We start from the raw sequence: 15,159 nt of genomic DNA on the forward strand, positions 1-15,159 counted from the left end.
ATCTGAGTACTTAAAGTTATTTTTAGAGTGACTGTGGGTAAAGTGTGGGTAAAGTAAATAAATTTGACTTGACTTGACCATATTACAATCATTATGATATAATAGATATATAATATAATAATTTTTTAAAGCATTGAAGTGCCTCTCCAAAATGAATTATGTTGCTAGCCTCGCGAGAGTGTCAACCTTCAGTAGCCAGTGTCAGTTCTCGTGAGATTAGCACTGATGGCGGGAAACACAAACCTGAAAAACTAATCAGAGATGGATGGATGCAGGGGGCGGACTGGCATACATTACTACCGGGGATTTCCCCGGTGGCCCAATGGGTTAATGGGCCGCCGGTGGTTTCACTCAGTCCATGGAGGAGCCATTGCCGCGCACTGCGGCCGCGGACAGCCTGTAAACACATGAACGAGTTGGACTGGGCCAGCTGATCCGGGCTGACGGTATGCACCGGGGATCAGAAAAAAAAACCCAGCTTGTCCCAGAAAATCTGGGCCGGACTGCGAAAATACAGTAAAACATAAAATGGACACAAATTAAGTATTATATCGCAATCTATCGATCGCCGGTGGTTGGCGTCAGAGCGAACTAGTAACTCATTGAATCATAAATGTGGATCAGAGGTAAATAAACTAAATTTTTTTTCGGCGTTAGATATCGCAAGTGTGGCGTGAGAGCGTGTGAAGATGGTCAAATGCTTGTGTCTCATGCTCAATGCGTGAGAGTTGCCAACCCTACTGTTGTGTGCCAACCCTATGAGTGTTTGCCCAACAGTTATCCTTTGTGCTGATACAGAAACATTGAATTATTTTTGAAAGGAGACATCTCTTGCCTTGTGGCAGACCTAGACTCATCATTGTCTGAGATGCTCCATTGTTTTGCATGACACAAACAGAATCTGTATAATTGGTGGCTGTTTTCATTATTATTGTTATCCCCCTACTTTTTACATCAGTTGACCATTTTTAAGTTATACGATTGTCTCTGACGTACATCGTAGCAAAGCTTGTTTCCGTAAGAAGAGTGAAGCGTTATTATGCATTTAGTAGTATTGGAACTGGGCAGATTGTTGTAAGATGAGGTGAATATTAGATGCCTGTTCGTGTTCTGGTCTCCTAATACCAGTCGCAGAAGATGGGCACCAGATGGTGGACAATATGGCCAACGCTTTAGGGAGAAGCATCCGGTGTCCCTGGAGCTGGAGCAAGCATTCAGAGTAAATTGCATTCTTCTATATCATTACACACATCAGGTCAAGAGTGATGGCATAGGTATCTGTCCCCTGGTCTGCCTACACTCCCTAACCTTCCTCACTCACACACTCTCTCTATAGCTCTGTCTGTCTCTTTCTCTCTCTCTGTCTGGCTCTTTCTTTCTCTTTATCTCTCTCTCTCTCTCTCTCTCTCTCTCTCTCTCATCACTCTCCATCTAAAGAAGTGCCATTGGCAAGGGCAAGACATTGTTCTGCAGAACAGAGTTATAGCAGCCCGTGTAATAAGTCGTGCCCCCATGGTCTTGACATGGCTCAGATATATGTTACACACTTTGAGGGGGAGACAAATAAGAGAGGAACGCATGTGTGAAGAAACACAATTAACCTGGAAAAGCAGTGAGACAGGACCGAGTGATGAATTTGCCCATTCAAAATGGATGCAGAATCCGGGGGGTTCATGAAAGAGAGAGATGCCAAGTCTATAAAGCTGTGTAGACCATTTCACTATTTCTCTTCACCTCAATCCGACACCCCAGAGTAAATGGGTGCGCTGAGGAAATAAGTTCAGTATATGCTGCTTTGTTAAACCTAAAAACACGAACGCTGCACCCTCACCCCGCGAGGCATCTAAACACCTACAGCCACCGGCTTTCTGTCACGGAGAACGTCAAACTGTGCGAAAGGTATTATTAGGATTTATACAGAGCTGAGTGCTCCAGCCCACTAAACAGATAGTCTGTGTGATAACCGGCAAATGAGGTTTGCGCTCATCTGATTCTGTCCGCCTGCCTTCCACTGTCGTTGCCTTTTATCGAGTATGTATTACCGACAGTAAAGAGTAATTTTATGAGGCAGCTATGATTTCTTTCACTCTGACAATTTCTGAGACTCTTGCTTTGAAGTAAAACAAAAAAATCTACCAAAAAAGAAGAAGAGGGGCGTCTGACATTGTGTGTGGTAACTGCCCCCCCCCCCCCCCCCCCCCCGTGTTTTATTTCAGAAAATATCTGGATTTGCGTGTTGGCCTGCAGTGGCTCTGCCTCGGTTGTTCTCCCACGAATAGAGCAATTAGGACGAGGGGAGGCGCGTCTGCGTTGGTGCCTGGAGAACTATCCATTAGCACGCTGGCTGGGGGGGTGAACGACGCCAGCTGCTCTGCTTTGTTGCCTTGAGCACACTCGAATTTGTTGCCGAGGGACAGGCGCACATAACTCCGAACGCCCACGGCCAAACTTGTTTCTTCGTGTTCCTCTCAGGCAGGCCGTCGATTTTCCACTATTTCTGTCTTCGTTATTTGAACGGCTTCGGGAGAGGATAAATCCTTAGTTCGCTTATTACCTGTTAATGAGAAGAGGAGAGAGAACGGAAGAGAGTGGGATGAGATGACAGGAGAGGACGTGGAGAAAAGGGGGTGGTGCGCGTCACCTCTCACGCTGCCTCGTGTGTCACCAGCTCGGCTTTGACCTGAGATGCCGTCTCCATCACTGTCTGCATATGTGTGTGTGTGTGTGTGTGTTTATTTTTGCACTATTGTGTACAGTCAAGAATCATACCTGGTGGGTTGAATCTGTCTCTTTTAAACATTGCTATGTAGTATCTGAGTACAGAAGGCTCAAAGTGTCCGTTTGGGTCCTGTGCCACTTGCTTTGGCTAATTAGAATGCAGCCCAAGTTTAGATGGCGAGCACTTTCGTGAAATACCAGTCTGCAGGATTGTGACAAATACCTGTGGGCAGTGCCGACCAATATAGTCAGCTCGTGTCAGCTGAATATAGTGTCTCTGCCATAGCATGTCTTCTTTTCTTTTCTTTTTTGTTTTTTTTTTTTGCTGTATCATGTGGATAACGTGTCCAAACCTCCTAGTTTCATGAGAACGGTGAGCGATGGTGAGCGCTGAAATGTCTTCAGTGGGCAAGCGGTCTAGCCACAGCTAGACAGTCCTGCAGCTTACAGGCCATCAATCAGGGCCGCAGTGCGAGACCAGCTGTCCCGCTACAGGGATCACTCCACCTGACCCGGCCCAGCTCGCTTGCAATCACTCTGCAAGGGTGGGGCTGAGATTCTGGGGGCGGGACCAGTGGGTGGAGCCTCTCTGTTGACAAGGATCATTTCGCATGTGATTTCTGCCACGCCCCTGTGCGTTTTGGCCTTGGGCCTCCCAGACATTCTCCTCGAGCGTTCGTTACAAACGCGGTGGGTGGGCCGAACTGCAGTTGGAGGTCGTGTTTCACTGGAACAGGTCCAGTGGCTTTGAGAAAGTGGGGGGAGTGCAGCACGAATGCTCACGTACGGGGCTGTAATCGGTCCTGCGTGGACACAGACCATCACTGTACATCACAGGTGCTCAAACAGACCCTCCAGACTCATCTGCTGAAGATTACACAGCACTCCCTTCTCTAGGAGTCAACTATGACAACAAAGTATCTAATCAATGAACCGCCAGTGGTTTCAACTGTTGGATGCAAGTGCCATATAAGCCATGTATTTATTCAGTTAACTAGCAGGTCTGTTGGCTAAATCGCTGCTCGGTGAGGCCATGCGCTGCCTTGGAGGTGTGCCATATTGTGGCTTACTGAAAGGCAACGAGTGACCGACAAATAACCTGTCAAAACTTGCGGCAGGTGCCTCGTTGGTTCAGAAGAGCAAAGCGTGCAGTGGGAGAAGGAGACGAGGGAATTGAGCGCAGTCCTGACACCGCAGCCCTCCTGTTCGCTAATGACGAAAGCCTGTCCATATGTTCGAGGGTTGATGGCAGGTGACCTTTGGCACTTCTCTAGTGGACGAGTTTCTCCCTCTGCCGTTCTAGCCTGATTCGTTCACAGCAAGCTTCAGACTGTGAAGGACTAGATCTGAAATCTGTTTTAGTGTCGTCGTGTGAATACGCATTAGTGTATTTACAAAAAAACAACCTCTGAAGCTATCTTTAATCTCCCCTCCCCTCTCCTCTCCTCCCTGTCATCCTTCTTTTTCTTTTCTTTGCCTGTAAAACAAATCGTGGCAGAGCCATGAAGTAGGTGGCAATTCACCACGTTTTCATCTGTCTTCTCACACAGGGACTCTAAATTTCACTAAGAGTTGAGGAGCTTTGTGTTCAAAAACAAATTTTTTATAAAATACAGATATTAATGATGAATATGGTGGGCAGAAACATCCATCGGGGGGCTTTCTGTTTAATTATTCCAGCCAGCCCCATTATCTCACCATTTCCAGCTATAATTAATGACCGACTTCCCACTGTGCTGCCACAGCGGCCATTTTTGGCACAAGGCCCACGACGGCAACTCGAAGAAAAATGAGTCTCGCCCAAGCTTTATTTGATAGGAGAAGGAACCGTGGGGGGTAATCAGCAGAGTGCCGCTCCTTTCACGGCGAGGAGGTCGGGCGAAGGAACCGTCACTGGCTCGCCCGCCAACATCCTCCCGCAGTTCAGAAGGGTCGACGAGGCGAGAAGAGCAGCTTTGAAAGCAAAGCTCCTCGCGATGGCCCTCGACGATCCTCGTTACCTCGTCACGCGATGTCTGGAAGGGGGAGGGGGGCCGCCACGTCGTTTCTGTCAGGAAAGGTGGGGGGGGCACGACTTTTTTTTGAGAGGCTAGGTCTGTGTTCCTGATTTTCCAACCCTGCTTCATATGGATGGAAGGTTTTCATTGGGAATGTCCATGGTTTCCAAGTTCCCCACTGTCTCTCCCTCTTCTGTTTGGGAACAGAACAAGGGTGAGCAGTCTTAATCCTAATTACGCTCACACAATAGAGAGCAACAGGAGCACCTCCCTTGGCCAGTTAGCGCGAGGCTAAAACTGGGTTGTTGTCATTAGTCCTCACTCCAGGGCCACTGTGTGCCAGTCACCCCTACTGCTCCGCGGCAGAGTGACTTTTAAATATCCTGCCGACTCCTTCCCTGATTGGCCGTGTGTGTTTATGAACACGGTGTCCATGGTTCCAGGGCATTACAAAGTGCCCTTGTGTTTCTAAAGGATTTTCCAGCAGGGAGGTCATGGAGGGGATGGTGCCCCTGGGTGGATTAACCATCTTTGGTTCTTTAGTGCTTCCCTAAGACCCCCAAAAAAGAAATTATTCACTGCTTCTGCCTAATCTACCTCTGAGGTGACCAGGGACTGGAGTCTGTCCTCATCAAGCACTCAAAATGTAGTGGATGTAGTGACCGCTGCTTCTATGAACAGGTAGAGAAGAATACCCAGCAGAAGAGGGGTGCTTTGACGCTTGAGCTGTTAGCAGCTACTGCAGGACAAAGTATAGACACAGAACTGCATCTCGGGACAGAGAACAGTTGGACAGAACTTGGATGTGCAGTCAACAGGATAATGATCCAGTACGTCTGTCAGAGTGATGTCAAAACTGTGTGAGAACTAAACAGGCAAGAACAACGTAGTGCAGTCAAGAAAATCTTCCAGCCCACATAATCACAGGAACCAGTAAAACTCGTATGAGCTGAACATCAAACCTCGGTGAGAACATTACGTCCTACCTCTCAAAATGATTAATTGTTATTTTTAAGAAAATTTGATCTCTGTCCAAATTTGGCAGCTCTAGTGTAGTGCTGGATTACCATCTTTTCATCTTTATATTGTCTCGTATAAGCCAGGAAATTAAACTGATCAAATTAGAGAACACTGTGTGAAATTCAATTCAGGGTCAGTTTTAACACCATTAGTCTTGGGTCTTTACAAAAATATAGCTCATAATTAACTTGGGCCAAGGTACGTCTCAGCAGCATCAGTGTTTTGGTGTTCAGGTTCTGGGGGGGGGGTTTGGATCTGCTGAAACACCTCGTCTATAGATCATTGTGAGGGGCGGGGTGTTAATTATTTGCATGTTGTCAGGCCGTGAGGGCGTGGCTCTGTGACTGGGATAATGAAGCCGTGCTTAAGGAGCCCTAAAGCTTCTCATTTGTCTGCCATTTTTGGCAGGCTTTATGACGGCGGCCATTTCAAAGGAAACCATCCAATGCCACGAATAAACATATTTTCACCTCCAACCTGCTCTTCAGAGAAGCCCCCACTCAGCGCATGAATGTGCAATGAGCCAGGCATGGACTGCTGGCAGGAGCGACCGAGAACGAGGCATCTCTCAACAATGGAGCCACACACCTGCAAAACGGATTGTGCTAATTTTGACCTTCATGTACCCCCATAAAATAAGAACCCAGTTCTTTTTGTGAGTGGCAGGGAGTCCTCACAGTTTCTTATTTAAAACACTCACGCGTTACACATTTCTTTCGCCGTTACTGCGCCCGGGATCTCTGAAGCAGCTTCAGAGGTCTGTTGCCAAAATAGTGTACATCAGCGATTTAGACTGAGTCACTCGCTCAATCAGCACTGCGGGGATTACCGGGAGGAGCCAGCATTATCACCCAGGCCACCACGTCGCCAATGAGGCTTTCCTGCCTAAAACACGTGACCACCTCCGAGCACTCTGGCAGAGGCCAGCCGGTCATGCGGCACGGGGCCGGACCGGAGGTCCTGCTACAGGACGCTTGAAAGTGTGCCATGTCTGGTGTTTCAGGTCAGGTGAAAGGGTTGTAGACGCATGGGGTGAAGGTTCTATTTGTGAGCCCATGATTAATGAATGTGAACTTTACTCAGACACACACACATACGCAAGCGCTCACAGACATGTGCAAAGGCCCCCCCCCCTCCCCCACACACACACACACACACACACACACACATCAGCCTGTGGTCCTCTGGGGCTGAACTACACTGATGGACGCAGTAGAAATAAGCTTTCAGCCACTCACTGCTCTCCATCTCATCATCAGCATGTAGTCTTGTAGGTATTTCAGTCTTGCTAGGTAGTGCTTTGTGTCTAATCTTATATTTTGTTGTCTTCTTTCTAGGTATCAGCACTGGCAACTGTTTATGGCAGTGCTTGAGCTCGAGTAGTTTGGACTTAAACCTGTTTATACTAGATAGAGATGCATATTCTGACTAAACACTTAGCACTTTTGTAAGTCGCTCTGGATAAGAGCGTCTGCTAAATGCCGTAAACATAAACGTAAACATCTCTCCCTCCCTCCCTCTCTTCCTCCCTCCCTCCCTCTCTTCGTCTCACTCAGTGTTTATTCTTCTCTGCCTCTCCTCTGCTCTCCCTCGGGTACTGCGGAACGCTCTTATTACTTCCCTAAAATATAAAGCCCTGTATTTGGAATGAGCTGCTTTCTTTTAGTGAAGGATTTGTGCCTTTTGTGTTGAATGTTTTTTTCCTATAGCACCTGAGCAGTGCTGGCCTTTACTTCAACCTCAGTCTGGGATGGGCGGGGCCTGCCATCCAAACGAATTCCTATATACGAAACATCTTCAAAATAGACAGTTACTCTGCAGACAAAATATGGACAGTAACTGTGCTGTGTAGACAGAAAGTAAAGATTCAGTCTATAGACAAAACGTAGACAGCAAGTCTGTAGACAGAAACAGAAGTAAAAAGAAACCTAGTATTTACCAAGGTCCTTGTATGCAAGCGTATTATTCATGTCATTTTACTTATTTGAGATAATCTTATAATGCAAACAATCTTGCTGCACTGAATACTCATTTTCTTGCCCCGATATTTGAATTAATTAGTAATATGGCACGTTTTCTAATTGGCTTTTATTTTTTATTGCAGTGTACAGGTCCTTAAGGGGTCAGCCCAAAAGCTCCATGAGCTGCATAAAATCAGAACTACTGACAATTAATGCGCCTCAATTCCTGTCATGAATTCAGAACTACTGACTATTAATGCGCCTCACTTCCTGTCATGAATTCAGAACTACTGACTATTAATGCGCCTCACTTCCTGTCGAGCTCTCTAATGTATCTTACCGTGACACATCAATTGAGCTGCCTGCCGCAGTCGGAAGATTAAAAGGGACGTGATTAGTCTTGCACCCTGGGCCATTCCGCCCTACCTGCTCAGACAGCCCCGCGCCTTATCGGCATTCTGGGTACCGAGAACGGCCACCCCACCCTCCCGGCACTGCAGAGACACGGCTGCCCGGTGGTGCTGCTCCAACTCCCTTCGGACGAGGCAAAGGAGGCTCTCCCTGGACATTCAGAAGCTCCTGGACTCATTAAGGGTTCCCTGTCCATGAAGCGTGGGCCAGCAGTCATGCAGGATGATGGAAACACCCTGGAACGTGGCATTCTGCTTTCGAAGAATCGCTGTCGAAGTCCAAGGAAGGAAAATGTATTCAGTATGTGATTTACATGAAACGAGTGAATCAAAGGATAGTTTCTATTGAAGATGCTTCTTACCGTGCAGTTTCTTTCACCCACTGTCTGTCCTAGTCTCAGTTCAGAAGTTCTGGACCTGGGGAACTCTGAACTCTGAGAGCACTGAGCATAATTGGTCCCACACACGGTGGGGAATCTTGAGAAGGCTTTGCTCACAGCAGTAGATCTCTTCATGGCCCTACGGTTATTTGATGCACGAGGAAAACCAATGACTAACTAGTTCTCTTTTCCAAGAAGAAGAAAGTTGGTCCATGTATGCTAATGCAGAATTCTGAGGATTTACCGTAGCAAGAGAACAATCACTAGGATGAGCTCAGATATGACGGCAACAGGAACGTGATGTCACCAGCATCTGCTCTTCTTCCTAGCTCGCACTTCTGACCAATCAGAAGCATCTTTAGAATATACTTTCAGAATAAACTTTCAGAATATCCACACAGTCCAGTTCCATCTCTGCATGATTCAAGTAGTGCAATTAATGTACATCAAATTAAATGCTTAACGGATAATAATCATAATTATAGTGAATAGATGCAGTAATTCTACCAGAAATACATGTGCCCCAGATCCCATAAGCATACATTTCCCCTACTTATTTCGCCCAGACAAGTTCAGACAGTAAAGTATAATTAACAAGAGTTCATTTTTGAAGAGCCTCAATTCATAGTTGAAAGCAAGTGATCGGATTAAAATTCCAAAATTCCCGGAGCTCCCGTGACCTCCCGTGACCTCTCCTCCGTCTGCTGCGTGTGCATGTTCATCCGTTCTGCGTCTCTCTTCTCATCCTAATCCGCCAGAACGGCCTCGTGGCTCCGTGAAGAAACGTGGACATCTGCGTCTCTCCTGAGGAGCTCTGCCTTCTCCTCTCCAAGTTCTCGCTGTGTGTTTCCCTGAAAGTTGAGTTTAGTGCCACTTTAGGGCCCGTAGGGTGTAGCGGTGCATCGAATGACGTCGGGCTGAGGGTGAGCGGTGTGTGTGGACCGGAGCGGCCCGTCTTTCTGCCACAAGAGCAGAGCAGGGCAGAGATCAGTAATCACAGGAAAAGGGCCAGGAAGCCCGGCAGTGTGATGCATGAATAATTGAAGTGCAGATAGAAGGATTAGAGGCTGATGTGAGGGAGGGTGTGTGTGTGTGTGTGTGCATGTGGTGATGAGGATGTGGGACAGTTTGAGAGCTCATTAGATATGTCTCTTTCAGGAAAGAGACTGTCCATTGTCAAAGTCGGGGAGGAAAGATAGTCATCTAGAAGACAGTGCAGTTTGATTTCTCTCTTTCTGGAGACCTGGAGGTGTAACTCTGCAGAACACAGTAATGGCTTGGTGGGGGGGGGGGGGGGGGGGGGGGGGGGGGGGGGATATATGTACCCCAGAGAGTTTAGACAAACACTACTGATCTGAAGATAAAGCCTCAGGTGTGTTCCATTACCTTTCATCTCGTGTCTGGGTTGTGTGCTGATGCACTGGGCAAAGACCTCGTCCAGGTTTCATGTGTGCTTTGAGATGGAGACATTTAATGAAATGTATCTGTCCTGGTGGCTCCATCTGTCCTTTGTGTAGGCCATATGCTGAAGACCCTCTAAGGGTCCAAACAGACTGAGCAGGTGCGTTCCTGCTGAGAAGGTTTTTTTTAAAGATCCTTTCCACTATCAGTAGACTCCATCTCCAGTAACAACCACTGGTTGATTAGTTCATGGCCATGTTCACAGGTTCTGTGGTCAGTCTACCCCCCCACCATCCCTCTTCTTCTCTTGTGCTGTCTGCTATAACACTGTCTCACTCTCCCTGTCTCACTCTCCCTGTCTCACTCTGCCCTGTCTGTATTCCCCTTCTTTTAGCTGTCTTCTCTCCTTTCCTCACTTTTTCTCCCTTGCTTGCAAGCACACCTACATGTAAACGCACGTGTGCGTGCTCTTCCTACATTTGCGTCCCCTGAGGACTAAGAAGTTGTTCTTCACCATGTGTGAACAATCCTCACGGACACTTTCAAATTTAAACGGTGTCCACATGCTGGACGCGTGTCTGCTGCTCCTGGAAGAGACCCAGCACCATTATGTCCTCCACGGTGGCCGCTGCTTTCTTGTCTTTCATCCTTTTCTTCTTAAACGGACACTCTCTCTTTTTTTTTTTTAAAGAAAGGCGTTCGGCGTAAGTGCCAGTTATTCGTTGTTTTACCCTGCTGTCCATGAATATGTTCGTCTGCCATCTGTGCGCCGCCCACACAAACGCATACACACACACACACACACACACACGCGCACACACACACACACACACACACACACACACACACACACACACACACACACACACACACACACACACACACACACACACACACACACACTACGGCTTGCCCTACTCCCTAAACCAAAACAAAACACCAAGCTGCAATAAACACATGAGTAGGCTTCGGGTAAGCTCCTCATGTTGAAGTCATTTTCATAAGAAAATACTGTATTCTGAGGTAGATTAAAGCATTACATTTTCTTTCCCATTAATAATATATAGCATTAAACTAAAACACAAGAATTATTGCCTGGTTATTACAACGTTGATGTGTAATATGATTAGCCCAATGTGTTCCAGGGATCCAAAGTGTCAAGATGACTATAACACAGTCCAGTAAACAACCGCCTGAACACTGTTTCTAGCAGCAAAGACAAACCTTTCAGAAAATGCTCCAAACCCAGTAAACCACACAGTTGCTCCTTTGCCTGTGTATCCTTTTCTCTTTAATTGACCAAAAAGCTCTACTGTGGTGAAACAAAGCAGTGATTCGAGAGAGAACTTCCCCAGTCGTTTACGTTTCCGCTGTGATGTCGACTACATTTTGACTACAGACTTTTGCACTCTGTAATATTCGCCGTAATGTCTTCATCGGCGCCTCGGCAGGAGATCTTCCAGCCTGACTCGGCTTGCGCCTCGGCTGTGAGACGTGTGTGAAACGTGAACTCGAGCTCTCGGCTGCAAACGTACGTCGCCTAGCGTGCCGCGCTCATGCTAATAGCTCCTCTTCCAGGCCCACCGTCAATTACGGAAGAGCCGCTGGCCTCTCCCAAGCACTTGAGGGGTGGGGCGAGTAGCCGGCGGTGGGCGATGTACGAGGGCCTTGTCCCTACAGGAGGACGGGAGGAAAAGAGGAGAAGGGAAAAGAACAATGTCATAGTAGGAGGGAGCAAGTCTATCAACCACCCCATGATTGAGGCGACAATATGTGTGGGACTTTCCATAAAATGCCACCAATGCAACAAAGCCGGGGACTGTTGATCCTGGACCGGAGGGGAGGGATGAAACGGCCCGTAGTTCCCCTTTAAGGTGCGATTAATATGTGCTCCTGACACACACCTAACATCCCAGTGCCTGACAAAACAGCCGGGCCCTGCGAACGCGAGAAGCTTAGACCGCTAGCAGCTTAGCATGGCGCCTACCCTCCCACAACAAATCCTCCCACAAGCCGCTTTTGCACTCTGCAGCACAGAGGCGCACCGCAGGTAGCGGCGCTGACGGTAAACACAACTGTCATGCCTTCTTAAGTGCTAGCATGACACTCGGGGAGAGTGGCGGTAATGAGCCTGTCCGCTGCAGCCGCCCCGCGGCCCTCTCGCCGAGCCCAGGCCTAATGAGGGTGCTTGTTTCATTTTGCTGCCTGCACACGAGCCCCAAGGAGACTGCGCGCGCTCTCCAAACACACCTCCCCCCCCTCCCCCAAACTCTGTTTTATAGCTCTCTCGTTTTGGAGCTCGCGCCTAATGTTTTCAAGGTGCAGAAACACCGGTCCATTTGCATGGCGGTTAGCGCTGGGCGGGACCGCTTTGAGGGGAAGCGCGCTGGTGTGAGAGTGGGCGGCCCGGTGGAAGGTAACAGCTCACTGGTGCAGCGTGGAGAAGTCGTGCGAGTGGTGGATGCTGTTATCCTGCGACTCTGATTCATTGTAGTGATAACGGAATTTTTGCCCTTTCTTAATAGCCACAATAGAATCACTGGAGGTGAAATAATTCAGTGGCTGGAGTTTCCTGGCTTTTGCTCCATATAGCTCAGCATTTCAAACGTCAATCATTTCTCTGCATGATTCTATTTATGTTTTTAAAAAGACATTGTGCTACTCAGGCATATTATCAACCAGTTCTTTCTGGTATCAACCAGTGCCTTCCGGTAAGCCTGGATTATTGGAAGAATGAAATGATGTCAACAGTGCCATGCTGGAAGCCTGGCTTTAGTTTGTCTGATGGCAGGTGCACCTACCTTTTGACATTGTATTTTATTAAAGGATCTTTCTCAGTTTTATGTTCTACATGAAACCAAACATTTTATACAGCCTCAAGTCTGAAAATGTGAACAGCTTATGGGTTTGTGGTTGGACAAAACGGTGCTTTTTCACCTAATCATATATTGAATATATTTTGTTTCCCCACAGAGACTCCTTCTAATTTCTGCTCTCTCTGTTGTGTACATTCAAACGTATTAATTCATTTTTGCTTCTTTTATTTCCTTTTCTTTTTTTCCTCTGCTCATTTTGTTATGAAACAACATATTATTCAGGGTCATTTTGTTGAATACATTTACATAAAAACAACAATAACGACAAACAGGTCCCAGTTCGGTTCCCCTGTGGTGATGGGCAGCGGTGAATTCAGGGCCACAGCTTTTCTTTTGTGCTTTTGCGTTCTCAAATGGAGCCTTTGCAGAATGTTGGCGTGAATTAGCGAGAGAGAGAGAGAGAGAGAGAGAGAGAGAGGGAGAGAGAGGGAGGGGCAAACTCCTGGACCTGGCTGGACAGCAGGCCCTGGGCTCAACTCTCTCCTGGGCCATACTGTCCTCCCTCAGGAAAAAAAACATTAAATTGGATAGCAGGGAGAGAGGCACTGGGGAGTGAGGCGTGTGCGGATAATGGGCGCCTGGGACCACACCCCTTCCGAGCCCACCGCGTGAGGGCTTCACATTTATTCAGAAATTTGAAAGTCATCGGGGCATCTATCACTCACTCTTGTCTCAACCCGTCTCGGTTGTATCCAGCCAGACAAACTGCTTGTGAGGTCGAGATGACATTGGAATTGGGAGTTCGCATCCAGTGCTGACACCATCTATAGTCCACAGACGGGCTTGCGTCTAAAACTCTAGAGTTGTCTCTTTAACTACTGCTCCAAATAAGATCCATGATGCCCTCACACAATCTTACCTTCTGACTGCTGGTGTGGTGTCTAGGAAAGGTAAGCTGTGTGCTGGCCTGTTCGTTTATCAGGAGCGCGAGCACGAAAGCCCAACAGCTCCAGCGTGGTCTGAGTGTGGACATGGCAGGAGCTTCGGCGACGTTCTGGTGTCGTTCCTCCGGCCCACCGTGACACCAGGCTCCGTCCCTTATTCCTCTAATGGGCTTTTAATTACACAGAATTACCACAGCGGTGCTTTACACCATGACATGTGACAGTGTTTTGTTGTCTGGGAGGTTGTCTGTCAGAGTTGGTGTCCTGAGCTGCGGTTTGCAGGACTTGCCCAATGCTTGGACTGAGGCCCTCACTCCTCACGCAGGGCCAGCCACCCGGGCAGCGGCCAAGATCACTGTAGTCCTTCCAGCTTATTATACTATCTGTTCGAACTGCTGTCAGCCAAATGTAATTTAGCAATTTACAATGGTGGACATGGTGATAACATGATATACTGACAGTTTGAATCCTTCATGGGAATTTTAGACAGTAATATAAAGCCACACCATTCTGTTGTGCTTTCAAACACAAGGCAACCTGTATCTCAAAGCTTTTGAGTCTCAAAATGAAGAATTCTTTCCCCTTCCTTATGATGTCAACATATGACTGTAGCGCAGTACTAACATGGCACACGTGGACCTCACCCGGGTCTTTTAATGTATCACATCGGGGACAGCGTCCATGTTTAACGAAGCCATCTTTCCCGTCAGGAAAGCCGGCTCACGTGGTTGTGTGTGGAAGCCTCGTGTCCCTGAGCATGGGTCTCCATGATCCGGTAATCCGCCACTGGAATTCTATCTGCAACACGGGACGCTCCATTTTCATGGTGACCTAGATCTGAGGGTGGTGGTGCGTGTGTGGATGTGCTGACAATGCTGCATACATATGAGGAAAAGTACATATCTGTGTGACAGGTTGTGTGTGTGTGCACATTTTTGTTTACTATTTGTGTATGTACTGGAATGTCGGTATGGAGACCACGTCTTTGCACTTCAGTGCTTGTGTATTACCCAATATCGGTAAAAGTTATTTAAAAAAGTCAAAGAAATGTGTCACAGCATGACAGAGTCAGTGTTGGATTCGGGGCAGGATGTATCATTTAAAGTCAAGTCTTAAAACATATAGTTACTACATAAACAGCTGTGGGAGTTGGCCATGTTTAGAGTAATGGTGGCTAAATGGAGAAGGAGAAGCTATATTAGCGATGCTATTTGGAGAGCTGAGGTCTTAACCATAATTTGCTTTGCTTGCATGCAGCAGTGTGAATGCCAGATGAGAGGGAAAGGCTGGCCCAGTAATCTGTAGAAATACTTATAGTAACTTTGCTACTGGAAAATAGATAGATCGTTAAATAGATCGGTGGGTAAGGAACATTGCCTTTAAAATTGGAAATGGTGCTCACTGAGTGATTAAGTAGCAAAATAAGCGCTTAGCAGGTCACAGAGTCGAGCGCTACACCCAGAGTTTGGTATTTACTTTTTGTTGTCAGGGGCTCTTGGGGGTTCTAAAAGA

The 15,159-nt window shown here is 47.4% G+C and overlaps 1 protein-coding gene across 1 annotated transcript in view; it reads left to right on the forward strand.

Annotated features, from left to right (window-relative positions):
- rgs6 (regulator of G protein signaling 6) overlaps nt 1–15,159 on the forward strand; it is a 56,150-nt gene that overhangs the window by 9,294 nt on the left and 31,697 nt on the right. The window lies entirely within an intron of this gene.

The sequence above is a fragment of the Brachyhypopomus gauderio genome, chromosome 9 (assembly GCF_052324685.1).
Source record: "Brachyhypopomus gauderio isolate BG-103 chromosome 9, BGAUD_0.2, whole genome shotgun sequence".
Lineage (NCBI taxonomy): Eukaryota > Metazoa > Chordata > Actinopteri > Gymnotiformes > Hypopomidae > Brachyhypopomus > Brachyhypopomus gauderio.